The 13,570-nt window shown below is 42.5% G+C and overlaps 1 protein-coding gene across 9 annotated transcripts in view; it reads right to left on the bottom strand.

Annotated features, from left to right (window-relative positions):
• Positions 1–10,729, bottom strand: part of EPB41 (erythrocyte membrane protein band 4.1) — a 193,975-nt gene extending 183,246 nt beyond the window's left edge. For 6 of the 9 annotated variants that reach the window (XM_036745669.1, XM_036745673.1, XM_036745670.1 and 3 more), the window contains exon 1: positions 10,486–10,572. The gene's annotated coding sequence lies outside the window, so the exon portion shown is untranslated. Of the gene's footprint in view, positions 1–10,485 lie in introns of all 9 variants that reach the window. The other 3 variants (XM_036745672.1, XM_036745677.1, XM_036745676.1) reach the window with 2 other exon arrangements.
• Positions 10,730–13,570: the final 2,841 nt, after the last annotated feature.

Raw genomic sequence — 13,570 nt, 5'->3', positions numbered from 1 at the left:
ACACACCGTGAACCAAGTCAAAAAAAGTACACCATATGCTACCAATAATATAGCATCAAATTAAATTAACAACAAAAATTAATATTATTTTGGCATCCAAGTATAATTTAAGAATTATTTACTATAAATGGAAAGAATCCATTGCTTTTTCAATAGCTATGAATTCTCTGCAATCGGATCCTTTGAAAGATCAAATTTCAAGGACTCCTGCCCAAGGGGGGAAAAAAGATATTCATAACAAAAGGTTGATAGGATGATCATATCACTAAAGAAAAAAAAGGTAAATCTGTCCAGGTCATATTCTTAAAATCCATTTAAAACACAAGAGAACAACAGCGGGCTTGCTGATGAAGAGAACCGAGGAAACATACCAATAGGGAACAGGACAACAATTGTGAGAAGCGTGCTTGTCAGATAACAAGGAAATAGAATAGTGGTTTGAAGTCACTGGTTTCTTGATTCTTACAAGCAAACTCACCCCCTCCACGACTACTTCTACTCTGAAGCTTATAAGATTAGAGCATCAATAGGCAGCTGCAGCTGACTAGACACCTTTGAAACCTTACTCTATGAGCAAGCTCCGTGTAGAATTCACCTTGCAAATCACAAGCTATATATTTTAGACCAGAATCTGCTGCTTAACATATCAAAGTACCTGCAGAGTGTTCACCTATCCTCCGGCTTTTAGGCAGCAACCCTGACAGGCTCACTCTGAAAGGAGGGAAAATGTACAACCTGGAAATCTGATTTGTCAAGAAAGCTCAACTTCACATTAGTTGTAAATATCCTATAATTTTAATTTATTCACTATTAAAGAAGAGAAATTAAGGAAATTTTTTTAATTGGCCTGTGGTTTTAAATTTTCCAAATTGTTCTATTTGAACTGCACACATGAAAAAGTATTATGCTAGTGAACATTACTGTGGGGCACATAAAGTCTTGCAAAAAGAATACTACCTTTTAAAAGGGGCTAGGCTTTGCAGAACAAGGAGCTAGGGCATTGTTATCTCACTGTGTTTCAGTCTGAGCTGACTGCTAAAAGATTTGGGGAGCACTGAATGAGATAACACATGAGGCAGTGTGAAAGCATGATGAGCTGGGGAGTTAGAGCACCTAAGTTCTCTTTCTGGCTCTCCTACATACTATCTGAGTAACTCTGAGCACAGCAGCTATCCCCTCTAGGCCTCAGTGCCCTCTACAAAATGAGAGTTTGGACTAGATGGTACTATTCTATAGTAAAGCACTTTGTAAACCTGTAAAGGCTATAAAAATATGGACTATAGAGACCAGTGTCAAATCACCCCCCAAAGACCACAAATTCCCAGAGGGCTCCAGGGCCTTTTCTAATCTCATCTGTATTCCTTCTTTTAGAGGCATCAGCCAGCAACAGAGAAGAGAGTGTGGCCCAAAAGAGATTAAAATGTAACTGGGAAATATTTAACAAAATAAGTAAAAACATGATAGAACATAGATAATGCTGACACGTAGATATCACTGTCTCATATGACCTATCACACCATTACAATTACTGCTCAATAAATATCTGCTGAATTGAAAAAAAAAGATGTTTTTCAAGAAGACAGGAATTATTACATATTATTATATTAAATAATTAGGATTATGAAAGTTACATTCATACAATTTGGCCCAGAAATCCCACTTTTAGGTTTATAAAATAATATTATTAACCAGAAAAAAATGGAATGACTATATTTGCTCCTAGAGGCAGTAGGGAGTCCAGGCCCCCATCACCTCTAGCCTGGACTACTAATAGCTTACTGCTTACTGGTGTCCCAGCTTCAAGTCTCTCCTTTCCAAGCCATTCTTCCCCAGGTGCCAAAGTGATGTTCCTAAAGTGCAATTCTGACCACATCACTCCCTTACCCTGGTCAATAAACTCCACTGACTCCCTATTGCTTCTAGGAGCAAATATAGTCATTCCATTAATATTTTAGAGCTCTTCACAACCTAGGCTCAACTTACATTTCCACTCTTATAAACTAGTCCCTTTTCCATACTCTATGATCCAGCCAAACTGGCCTCCTTGCTGGTTTTAAGCCATTTGATAGAGTCAAGGATTTTGTTCTCAAGAACTGTCTTTTCCTGATCTTCAATAATTATGGTTGCTGAGGGGACGGGGCAGAAATTGCAGAAGCAATTTCCAGGTCATATCACCACAGGAGCTGCTTCCCAGAATGGTGGCTGCAGGGGGCCAGTTGGAAGCTAGCTCAGTTCCTGGGGGGAAGGGGAGGAGCAGTCTATTCCAGGAGATTTTGGACTCAAAGGTCCTGGGCCTGCTTCCACAAGGGTCTGAGGTAGGGTACTGGCTGAGGTGGTGTGTTGGCCATGGTTTGGCTCCCCTGGTACATGCTGACTGGCTCCTGTCTCCTTCAAAATTTATGCAGCTTCAGTGAGGCTAACTTGCCTGCCTCACAGAACATAAGCTCATAAGTTTCTTGAGGACAGGAACTGTATCATTTTTGTCTGTATTCCCCAGTGCCTAACATGGTACCTAGAATGTAACCAGTGCTGAATAAATATGTGCTGATTATCTGTAATAGCAAAAAAAAGGTGAAAAAAAAACTTTATTAGGCAACTGGGCAATGGCTAATTGTGGTATGTGAAAATAATGGAATATTATTGTGCCATAAGGAATGATGAATATCTCAAAGAAATAAAGCAGGACTAAAAGAATTAACATATAGAATTAAATGTAAACAATCGCTACAACTATGTACAACTTTAAATGGCAAAATTCATCAAAACCACTGGATAATGTTGGTGCTAATTTATGAAGCATACAGCAGTCCTTTCCACAAAGAAACAGAAAAATATTTATGCATAAGTATGCAGTACAATCAGTTGCAATTATTCCTTTGTGTTGTTTTATTTAATTGCTTTCAGGGATTAAATATTGTACAAGATTCAGTCAGGAGTATGTTGGAGGCAGTTGTTTAAACAATCCAGTCAAATGAAATTTATCAATATAATTTTTTAAGAAAAAAGTTAAATTTTAAACAGGTGTTAAGTACTTCCTGAACAAAGAGGTTCAACCCACTGGAAAATTTAGGGCTATTCCTAAAATTTAACAATGACATATCAAGAGGAGTTTGATTTAGTTGTAAAATAAACACTAAAGAAAAAATTGCCTCTTTCAACAGCAAAGAGCAGGTGTAGACCACAAGCAGGGTGCCACCTGGAAGGACCTGACTTCCTCCTGTTAGCCTACTCTATCTATTTGCTAACTGCTGAGTCCCTCAATACCCAAACTGGCAAATGGTAAAGTTCTTAAGTAAGTGTGCAATCAGAGGCAAAGATTTCCAGAGCTACCAGTAATGCAGCCCCTCCTCCCATCTCCAAAGCAAAATAAAACCATGAGAAATTTAGCTACTTGAATCTCTCATTAACCCAGGATTATCTCATTAAAGAAAAACTGGACAGCTGGTGCTACTGATAAAGCTCAAAGTGAACTCAAGCCAGATAACAGCAGATAACCCACCAGGTTTCTTTCAAATCATTCATTTTTTTGCCTATAACATTTTCCACTCCCATTAACCAGATATAAAGGTTGTGCAATAATGTCTTGAGACAGAGTATTTTTACACATTCAGTAGTATTAGAGCAAAAAAAAACTTCATAAATAATACAGATGACAAGCAATATTCCAGCAGGAATTTACGTATATGCAAACGCATTACATGGCTTGTTCGGGATCATGACATACATAAAGATGAATTCATCTAATTTTCAAAAGAAATTTTTTTTTCCAATCTGATTTTGATAGTTGTCTTTTTCCCCCAACGTTGCTTCATTCAATCCCCCATTTCTTAAGTGACTATTAAGTGCACTCCTCCACTTCAGTCCTATTTGGACCTCATCGTGGTGTAGAGCAGAAATGAGATGGATTATCCAGCAAGAAGAATACAAGCATCTTCTACCAAACAAGAAAGGGTCTATCAGCCTAGCTATATTCAAGAAGACTCATCACCAAAGGCTGAATGACAGCTAATGAGAGTTTTTTTGATCACTGCAATTCACATTAGGAGTGGCGTTAGTAATAGGAAGGCACTAGTGAATCATGGGTATTTTGAAATATAGGAAAAGTACCGTGTTTGGCACTCAAAGGAGATGCAAAGAAAATAAGATTGTATACCTCTGTCCTCGTGGAGTTTATAATCTAGCAACAATCTGGCTAACAAGGTCCTGACAGATTAAATACTATCTGACAAACTTATGGCTAAGTACTTCGAGACAGCATTTTGTTCAAATGAGTTAAATACTTTATAGTCAATAAACACAGTGGGATCTTGTATTCTCTGCAAATGTATGACTGTAAAGATGTGGTCTGCTATAGAATATTATTTGCAAAAGCCTGCCTATTCCTTTCTTAATACTCTGCTGGTGATGCTATATGACTGTAAATCATGAATTACTACAATCTCTGAGGAATCACAAATTGCAGGTCACCCAAAGGGCAATGGAGAAATGCATGGTGGGAGTAAATAAGCTGAAACATATTTCCAAAGATGAACTGTGGGCAAAGAAAAGCAAAAAAGAAGATATCAAAGAGATGTATGACTGCAAAAGGATGTGAGCCAGCCATTTAACAAGAAGAAAGAATAACAAACAGATAGGCTACATTGGTAGTTTAAACAATGCCAAAATACACAGGCTCTAAAACACTGGGTGGACCTCTTATCAAGGATTTGCAGGAGCATATGGACAACAGCAGAAAAGGATGAGAAGGTCTGGATGGGTTTTGATCTGCAACTATTAGAGGAAGTAACCACACTGAGGAGATCCACTGAACCATCTGACTAAGGTCTAACCATCTAGGACCATTTTGTAAAATTTTACAATTAATGATTTTCACAATAAGCTATTATGAATATATATGTAACTTCTTGGAAGTAGGTCGGTCACTGCATGTTTTACAATATGCTTCTAGTTAAATATTAAAACCCCATTCCCTTTATAAGTTGGGGAAATGAAGTACAATAAAAAGAAGGGTTTTGCCTTAGATTCATTAACACTTAGTATACACTAAGTGGTGGGAAATACAAACATAAATAAGAAAGTCCCTGACCTCAAGGAATTCACAATCTAGTAGAGACAGTAAAACTACAGAAAAATTATTAAAGAAATATACTTTCTAAAATAGTAATTTATATATCTCTTATCATCCCTAGGAAATGGCAACCTCTAAAGGCAAGGACCATGTCAAATTCACAAAATCTCTGAATCAGATAGGACCTTAGAGGGCACCTAGTACAGCCCAGACACCCATAAAAATGCCCTCTCCACTAAACACAATAATCAATCAACAAACATTTACTATCTACTACTCTCTTAAGACAATTCATTCACTTCTGGACAGCTCTAATCTTCAAGAAGAGTTCAAGGCCAAAATTTGTCTCTGCACCTTGCATTTGCTCCTCCATATTCAATCCTCTGTGCCAAGCAGAACAAATCCAATCTCTCTGCAATGGAATAGCCTTTCAACTCTTTCCTTAGTCCTCCAAGCCTGGTTTCCCTCCTTGCAACCTAAGATGGCATTAACATTTTTGAAGGCTATATCCAAATTCATTCTGAACCTGCAATCTACTAAATGCCCCAGATCTTTTTTAGACAATTCTATCTGACCACACCTCTTACAAAAACAACAATTTCACAAGTGTAGAAAAACTGACCTTTACATTTACCCTTAATAAATTTCACTTTATTCTATGTGACCTAACATTTCAGACAGCTCAACTTTGCATTATTCACAGCATTCAAGGCATAAGCCTGCAACTCAAGAGGTTTAGACTCCCTCACTACATGAGGACCCAGACATGTGCCTGTTTAAAATAAAAACAACAAAGGATATGGTGACGTGTACACAGTGCTCCATAAATCAATGAACATACCAGAGAGATAGCAGTTGTGTTTGGAGCTTTTTACAAGTATTACCTGTACACCAGGGATTCTCTGCCTCTTTTCAAATCCCTTACCTTTGAGCTTTCAGTAAACAAACCAGTCAACAAGTAACTATTAAGTGCTTTGTATAAGTCAAGCACTGTGGGGCTAGTGTGGTTTGTCCTTCGTGCTCGAAGAGGACCATGACATCAAGGAGATGATGACATGACTTGCAATCGACTTTGATTTGAGTGAGGGAGGACTGTGCAAAGTCACCAGCCTCACTTTCTCCGCCAGAGCCAGATGGCCCAGGATGTAGTGGGAGACCTTGGCCCTTTTAAGCTAAAGTCTTTCAAGTTCTCATTTTGAGTGAGGACATGCCCATTCAGTGAAGAGGCGTCTTTAAGAAGTGAGTCAAGGAATGGCACCTTTAATATAAAAAAAAAAATCAAACTAGGAGGGTAAGACTCTCAGGGTTGCTGGCCAAAAGAGAAACAGCTACTATTTACATTCACTCTGAAGCAGGAGGGCCCAAAAAAATAACCACTAAGTGTGGTACTTGGGCAGGGACCTATTGTTGTCCAATCCATGAGATCCAGAGTGAATTGGGTTTAAGGATTGGTCTTTGAGAAAGAAATCTAGCCAGTAAACCCCAAGTTAACTAGGTAGATCTTGGCCATCAAAATTTACCTTTCTTTGGGTAGAACACCTTCTTGGGGCTACAAATACAACGAATGAAATAACTCCTGCTCCCAGCTTACATTCTAAGAGGGAGACAACTCCATCGTTCCCTATTCAATATGAAAGGAAAAAATTCTAGTTATATACATGCTTATAAGAAATAAAATTAAAATGTTAATTTCAATAGAATTATATAGTTATTTGCCAAATATTCCCACATCCCCTTCAAAAGTTTCTTATAGACCCTGGGCTTATATAGTTACTTATAAGTACTCAGGCTGAGAACCCTTTCAGCACACAATGAAGCCCCAGTGGCTTGAAATGGAGATTAAAAAAAACCTTCCTTATGAAAAAACAAATTAAGATCTAGGGAAATTTCAGGGGAGTTTCACTAAAAGCTTGTATTCCATTAATACCAGAATTTCTCTCCCCACCTCTGTGTGTACACAATGCACCCTCACTTCCCTCCCAACTCCACTCCCCCTAGCCTCACCTCCATTCCTTGGAATTTCCTAATTCCCTTCAAGACTGAGCTCAAGTGCTGTCTCCCTCAAGGGCATCTTACTGATTCCCTTCCCCCCTCCTTAGTGTATTCCCCCACTGTGAAATTACTTTGTATTAATTTTGTATAAATCTAGTATTTATTTAACTGTAAACATGCTGAACCACACCACACGGAAAAAATAAAACCCTTAAGGACAGAGACTATCATTTTTCTGTCTTTGTAGCTAACACCAGCACCTGGTACATAGCAAGCCCTTAATAAATGTTTGTTGTATTGAGCCTAGGAAATTGAATTTCGGCGATTTGCTATATTCAATCTTCTTGACTATTACTGGAAAACTTTCCATTGGTTATCTTCCTAAAAAGACTATCAATAAAATTCTATATCAAATATGTCTTAGGATGCTTGGAAAAGGGATACTGTGTAAATACAGTACTTGTTACTGACAATACTACCAATACAATCAATTTCCATATTTCTAGTTTTCAGTCACACAGCTGAAGAAATTAACTCCTAACTCATTCATCACCTATGCCTGGTTCTAAAACTTCTGGATCCTGTCTTGAACAAACTTAAAAACCTGAATGGAAATTTCATATACAGTTTTAAGGTCCACAGAAAAGTTTAGCATCCCTCCTGACTGAAGAATCTATATTAATTACAAAGTTTAATTAAATATGAGCACATACAAATTTACCCTTTCGCCTTTCCTTATGATCTAGACCACTCAAAGGCCAAAGAATTTTTCTTTAAATTGTGTAAATAAAGAACTGGAAAGAATCATAGGAAGCTCTTAACCTCTGCTAAAGAATGAACTTACTATATCACTGTTTTAACTTAAAGGAAACATAACTCTAATACAAATATGTCAGAAACACAAATACTCTCTTGATTTTTCAGTCCTGGTTAGCTAGTTAACAGAGTTGACAGAGTAAAACTTTATAAGGAATACTTTCTCCCCAATAAGAATTAAAAGTTTGGCTTTTTCCCCCCTCACACAAGAAAGTCACTTCCAGAATTCTGAGTAGGAATAGTAATAAATACCACCCTATATTTAAGAAATGGAAAACAAAATGTAGACATTGAAAACAAGATCCAATGAGATAACTGTAAAGCCCTTAGCACAGTGCCTGGTACACAAAATGTTATATAAACGTTAGCTATTATTATTGGTTTAGGCTTCACATAAAAAACCAATTTCTAAAAATGCCAATATCCAGAAGGCAAAGAATTGATAAGATTTACAGAATGGAAAGAGGGCTGTAGCCTATGTCTTCATTTTACAGTAGGGATTTGTATTACAAGAGCAGAACTGGGATTAAATGGGATTTTAGAAAAGGAAAAATGGTGGCTTTAAGTAAAAGGCCAAACCAACAAAGGTTTCAGTTCAAATTCAGACAGACAATGGAAAAAGTAAGGAATAAAAGAATTGCCATATATCCTCATGATGAGCCATAAAACCACTATAAAAATACTCAGAGCGTAACCATTTATTTCAGTTTTCCCTAAAAGCAGAAAGAACAAAATAGCAACTGTGAAACCATCCAAATTACTAAAAAAAAAAAAAAAAAAAGCTTAGCATCTTTCAAAAAATCTCCAACACACATGCCAGAAAGTCTCCAAAGACTATTCAATTGTGACTGAGTACAGTCAAGAAAACAACAGCGTGACAGTCACTATCATGTGGCTAGAAACCAATCCATCAGCAATTTGTTCCACGTGAGATCACTTTCCCTCTCAAGAGAATGCCTGTTCCTAGGAAGAATAAACCTGTTTGGGCAAAACCTCACCAGTACTAATGAAATTCTGAGGAAAGTCTGGTACCCAATATCAGCGTAGGTAAGGTAACAACACAATCCTTAGTAATTTTATTATTATATGTGCGTATGTGTGTGTGTGTAGTCACAATGCCAAAAAAAAAAACCCTCTGACTCTACAGAATCCTAAAAACAAAGAATATAGATATTTAATCTCTCAAATTGAGAGACTGTTAAAAGTATATTTTTCTCAAATATCCAAAACCATCTCAGGAGCACGGAATCTGCCACCAAAGTACCAGCACTATGACAGAAGGTAACAGGGAAGTGGAATGAGCCCTGGATTTGTGATTCTAGAGACCTGAGTTCAAATTTGTACTGTGTGACCATGAATGAGTCATATGACGTCTAAAAATACTTCAGTTTCCTTGAACAAGTCGGCCATGAGGAAAGTGCTTGGCAAACTTTGAAGCACTATATAAACATAAACCATTATCTCTCATATGCATATGCCCTGTGGCATTTCAAAGCCTACAGTTTGCTCTCTTCCCCCAACACACACACATCCCGATGCATGTTGGTACCAATACCAAAATTAGTCATGTCACCTCTCCTGAGCCTCATTTTCCTCCTCTTTAAAGTGGGAATAATAATTGCATAGAATTGTGATGAAGAAAACACTCTGTAAAGATTTATAGAGGCAGCACAGGCAGTGGGGAGGGAAAAGCACAGGACTTAAGAGTCAGAGGATCTGGGTCCAAATCGAGGTTTTGCCACTTACTGGCCCCAGATGACCCTGGGCAGGTCTTCTGGCCCTCTGTTAAAACAAGGTGGTTGGTCCCTTCCGGTTCTAGAGGTACCTAAGTGTCGTGTTGGATGAGAGAGTACTGGACTTGGAAATCCAGAAGACCCGAGTTCCAATCCTGCCCCAGTCCCTTACTAGCTGGGTGACCCTAGACAAATCAGTGAACCTCTCAGCCTCCGTGTCCTCATCTGCAAACCAGGGATGAGAGCATCCACCTCCCAGGGTTGCTGTCAGGACATGAGATAACGTGTCAAACGCTATGTAAATGCTAGCTATTGTTACTGTCAAAACAAGACCTGGATCATTAATAAGAATTAATAAAAACATCTAGGAACCTAGGAAAGGTGGGGTGCCCCTGGTAAGTCAGCCCCTGGCTGCGGACCCTGCATGACCTGCACAGAAGGGGAGGGGAACGAGCAAAAAGAAAAGAACTTTTTGGAAATCTTCCACCCCCCCACCTCCGGTCTGCACCCCGACATCCGCGAGCCCCAGAGCCCTCCCCAGGAAAAAGAGGGGCTGGAGCCCCGGCACCAGACCCGCCGCCAGAGGTCCCGGTTTCGAACTTGCACGGTGACCTTGGGCGAGTCCCTCGCCCCCTTGGCCTCAGTTTCCCCATGGGTCCAGATCACCCGTTTCCCTGCCACAGATGGGGAGCCCCCTTCCGCTGCGGGGCCTCGGGGCCGCGGGGCCCGGGATTCCGGGGGCGCTGCCGCAGACAAAGAGGCTGCGCCGGCGGCAGCGGCGCCAGGACGGTCCCCTCGGGGACAGCTCCGCGCCCGCCCGGCGCGGCCCGGCCCCGGCCCCAGCCTCAGTCCCGGCCCCGGCCCGCCTCGCCTCACCGTGCACGGCTCGGGATGCTCGCGCCGCTCCCGCTCCCGCCGCCGCCGCCTCCTGAGGAACAATGGCAGGAGGCGCCGCCGCCTCGCGGGCTGCCCGCCTGACTGACTGACCAACCGACCGCCTGAACCAGCGAGCGAGCGAAGGAAGGGAGGAAAGAAGGAACGGGCGGCCTGGCGCGCGCCTCCCCCTGCCGACAGTCCCCAGCGGCGCCGCGGCCCCGGCCCTCGCGGCCCTCACGCGCGCCCGCACGCCTCCCCCTCCCCCAGCCCCTCCTCAGCTCCCCCCACCTCCGTGCCCCACAACATTGTAGTAAACTCCGATTGGGCCGCGCTCGAGGGAAGGAGGGGGCCGGGCCCGCGGGCTCCCAGCCCATTGGCTGAGGCCAAGCTCCGGCTGCGCCCTCCCGCCCCCCCTTCCCGAGACCAGTAAGGAGGAGGAAGGGGCGGGAGGGGAGAGAAGAAAAGGGGAGGGGGGGGGGGAAAGGAGCTGGTGGCGCGTGCGCACGCGCGGGCCGAGCCACTGCTCCAAACCCTGGCCGGGTTCTAGCGTTCGCGCCGCACCCACGTGGGAAACTAGCCTGCTGGGACCCTGGCCTTCCCGCCCGGGAAAGGGGGCGGGGGAAAGTTCCAGCCCCGGGAGAGGCCGGCAGGCAAGAGGCAGAGAAACATAAGGGGAGCCAGCTGGAAGCTGGGATGCCAAACGCTGTAGCCCCACCCCTGAGCCCTCCTCTGTAGTGCGGCACTTTTGCCCATTGGCGGAACGTGGAGAGAGCCTGGCACCTGCACCTAGCACCTGGCACTCGTTCTGTCTGGCCCTGCGCCAGCCCCGCCGGGGCATCTGGAGAAGGACTACTCGGCATCTGATTCACCTAATGTAAAAGGGTTCCGAAAACCCCCCTGGCCCTGTCTGCTCCTCTGTCATTCGCGTTTGGAGCACAAACCCTCCTTCCAGCTCTGACTTTCTAACACTGTCTCCCCTCACCCCTTTTCCAAAGGTGGTGCCCTACCCACCCCACTACCCTATCCCGATTGCCTTGTGCTGACAAATGTTTAACAACAAGCTCTCGGGAAGAAAAATATATGTACGTGTGCCCACGGCATAACTTTAAGATGTAATCTGCATTGTTAACATTCTCTACATAACTTTCCTGTCTCTAGAAAATCAACCAAACACAAGTATTGATGAAGTAGTGATCATCGAATTGCTAGGTTTAAGTGGTGACGTGGATGGAGAGCCCAGCCTGGGGTCAGAAAGACCTGAGCTCAAATCCTGCCTCGAACACTTGCTAACTGGGTGACCCTGGGCAAGTCACTTAACCCTGTTTGTCTCAGTGTCCCCATATATAAAACGAGCTGGAGAAGGAAATGGCAAACCACTGCAGCATCTCTGCCAAGAAAACCCCAAATGGGGTCACAAAGAGTTGGACATGACTGAAACAAGTGTGCATGAAACTTTAACAATCGGCATCCCCAACTAGGCAGGCTCCTGCTTAATGCCAGTCTGATTCTTAGCAGAATCCCATAGTTTCAACTTAAGAACTTCCCAGCTTACCAAGAATGTCCTACATTATTCCTCTCTCACTCTGCGATAACAGCTCTCCTAGGCTGAATTCCCACAATCCACATTCCATCTCCCTTCTGGCTTTTGCACTGGCTGTATTACTCCACTCCTAGAATGTGCAGTACTCTCTTCTCACCCCACACCCTCAGAATCCTTGGTTTCCTTCAAGACGCTTCAAGTGGTGGTTGTTTAGTCCTTTTCAGTTGTATTTGACTCTTCTTGACCCCATTTTGGGTTTTTTTGGCAAAGATAATGGAGTAGTTTGCCATTTCCTCCAGCACATTTGACAGATGAGGAAACTGAGGCAAAGAGGGTTAAGTGACTTGCCCAGGTTCACACAGCTAGTTTCTGAGGCCAGATCTGAACTCATATCCTCCTAACTCCAGGCCTGGCACTCTATCCATTTAACTGCCTGCCTGTACCACTTTATGAATAAAGACCTTCCTGATGCCTCCTTTCTCCAAACCCCTCCCCCAAGCAGGATGGTACAGTGATTAGAAAGTCAACCCATAAAATCAGAAAGACCAAGGTTCAAATTCTAACTGACAGATACTACCTATGTGACTGTGGGCAAGTCAATTAACCTTCAGAGTTCTAGGCAGCTCTCCAAGACTAGAATTTGCAGATAAGATTTGACCAGCACTGATAGAGGAAGTTTCCTTACCTGGGCAATGACATCACAAATCCAGTCTCTCTGACTCTCTCTGTCTCTGTCTCTCTCTCCCCTTCCCTCTCTCCTTTTGCTGTCTCTCTGGCTGTCTCTGCCTCCTTTCTGTCTCTCTCTCCCCCCCTCCACCCCTGTCTCTGCCATCTCCTCATCAGTATTCAATCTCTGTGTCTTTCTATCCCCAGCATTTAGCACAGTACCTGACACACACACAGTAAATGTTTATTAATAAATGTTTGTTAACTGATAGTGGTGCTGTGGGAAAAGCACTGGATTTGGAGCAACTGGGTTCAAATCCTGGCTCTTCCTCTTTTTAACCTGTGTGGCTTTAGGCAAGTCACCTAATCTCTCTGGGCCTCAGTTTCCTCATATGTAAAAAAAGGGGTGGGGTTTGGACTGTGTGACTTCCATGGTCCCTTCTAACTCTATGAGTACATGACTCAGTATTAGAGTTAGAGAGTACCTTCAAGATCACCTGGTCCACCCCCTTTATTTTATAGATGAAGAAATCAAAGCCCAGAGAGGGGTTAGTGACTTGCTAATAAGTAAGAACCATGACCAGAACCCATCTCCCAATTCCCATTCCAGTGTTCTGTTCACAACACCATCTGCCTTTCAAAGGTCTTATTGGCCTCCCTTACCAGGGACTTAGTGACTAGGCAGGATTTTATGTAGTTTTTTTTTTTTCTGGATGAGAAAAGAGATTCAAAATGGTATGAATATAGATGGCTCTGGGCATCTTGGCCTTGCAGAACTGCTCTGCTCAGAGCCGCAGGGACTGGTAATTGGCTGGCTGTATGTACAGCAGTCTGCGCCATGGGACCCACACCATGTCACTTCCCTGCTAAAGAAATGTC

This window comes from Trichosurus vulpecula, chromosome 2 (assembly GCF_011100635.1).
Source record: "Trichosurus vulpecula isolate mTriVul1 chromosome 2, mTriVul1.pri, whole genome shotgun sequence".
Lineage (NCBI taxonomy): Eukaryota > Metazoa > Chordata > Mammalia > Diprotodontia > Phalangeridae > Trichosurus > Trichosurus vulpecula.
The sequence above is the reverse complement of the archived record's forward strand: the minus strand, read 5'-3'. Positions and strand labels throughout refer to the sequence as shown.